General features: G+C 42.6%; 1 non-coding gene across 1 annotated transcript; it reads right to left on the bottom strand.

Annotated features, from left to right (window-relative positions):
* Positions 1–579: 579 nt before the first annotated feature.
* Positions 580–685, bottom strand: LOC131145334 (small nucleolar RNA R71). The gene has a single exon (XR_009134117.1). It is a non-coding gene; the product is annotated as a small nucleolar RNA R71 (small nucleolar RNA).
* Between the last annotated feature and the right edge of the window lie 1069 nt (positions 686–1754).

Genomic DNA, 1754 nt, shown 5'->3' with positions numbered 1-1754 from the left:
TATAAGTGTGTATGCCGGGTTTGCATTCTTTGGATCCCGAGTTAGTGCCTATAGACCCTGAGATTGAGAGATCCCTTAGGTCCACTAGGAAATCCACCTCTAATCCCTAGTTTGTTGAGTCATCTAAACCCAAAGTTATGGTTGAACGTAATCTGGTTCCAATTCTTCAAATCCCAAAACCATAAGCTACCCACCTACCTGTGGGGGCAAAGCAACCACTTCGGTCCCTTAGAGACTACTTCATGCCCAACACGTACACCTCAACATCTTGTGTCAAATTTTTGGATGTTGAGGTGGCTCAATTTGTGATCAAGACTTTCATCATCTCGATGCTTCCAAATTTCTATGGGAATTTTAATGAAAATCCGTATAAGCATCTAGATGAATTCCTCGAAATTTGTTCCACCATCTGCATCCATATATTTTGTGATGATGCCCTCCACTTAAGGCTTTTTCCGTTCTCTCTGAAGGATAAGCCCAAATATTGATTGACGTACTTAGAGCCGAACTCGATGACCTTTTGGGCCACCATGCAACATGTATTCTTGAAAAGATACTTCCCAATTGGGAAAACAAACTAGCCTAGGAGAGGAATCAATAGTTTCTCACAATTGGATGAGGAACTATTTTTTGAGACATGGGAGCATTTTAGGGACTAATTGCGCAAATGCCCACATCACCAAGTCCTTAGGTGGCAATTGGTTTGGACCTTCTACGAAGGATTAGTTGAGTGAGACTGGTCCATGGTAGATGCATCTTGTGCGGGGACTTTCCTCACGAAGCACGAGAATGAGTCTTGGGCTCTTTTGAGAACCTAGCTAATAATTCTTAGCAGCATGTTGTTGCTACTCATAAACCATTCAAACCATCCTCTTCCAAACCTAAGGTAATCTATAGGTTACCTTTGGGCTTTGACCTAGCGCCTACATTGCACACTATCGTGAAAAAGTTAGACAAGTTCCCATCCTTAGGACAGCAACCACACCCTATGGCATGTGTAGATGTTTGTTCCATTTGTTTTAATCTTTCACACACATGCTACAATTGCCCTCATGCGCCTCCCCAGCATCATCTTGTGTAGGAGGAAGTTAAGGATACCCACAACTGGTACGATAGGCCACTTAATGACCCATATTTGAATACGTACAATTTTGGGTGGAAACAACGTCCTAACTTCCTTTGGAGGCTACAAGTTTCAGATTTCCAATCTAAAAAACCTCAGATATCACCCCTTGCTCCACCTCTTCACCCATACCAAAATTCCCAAAATCCTCCCAGCTCTACCTGTAGATCTTCATCTTTTCAGCAACCATCTCCTCCTCAACCGAAATATGATTCTTTTCAGGAGATAGTGTTGAAAGCCCTCAAGGGAATTAAAATTCATCGCCAAGTCAATCGGCAGTTACTTCACTTTCACTTCCAGTCAATTCCCAAGCTAGAAGCCACCATGGGGCAACTAGCTACTTCTTTGAGTAGGAGTCCCCCTTTTGCTACAAGTCCTCCCCCTTTTGGCATCATCAAAAGGAGTCTAAATCATTATCGGCATTGGATGCATTGTCATCCTCATCAAATGAGCTATCCTCAACCACATTATTGTCATTCTCCTCTTCTCCTAGGCTTACTTTCAAAGGAACTTTCCCTTTAGAAGAAGAAGTAGCATCCAACTGAGATTGAAGCTTGTTAACCTTCCTGTTAAGAGTCTTGAAGTTGGAGCGCATTTCCTGGCAAAGCTCTTTGAAAGTCCCTTTGATAAG

This window comes from Malania oleifera, chromosome 12 (assembly GCF_029873635.1).
Source record: "Malania oleifera isolate guangnan ecotype guangnan chromosome 12, ASM2987363v1, whole genome shotgun sequence".
Taxonomy (NCBI): domain Eukaryota; kingdom Viridiplantae; phylum Streptophyta; class Magnoliopsida; order Santalales; family Ximeniaceae; genus Malania; species Malania oleifera.
The sequence above is the reverse complement of the archived record's forward strand: the minus strand, read 5'-3'. Positions and strand labels throughout refer to the sequence as shown.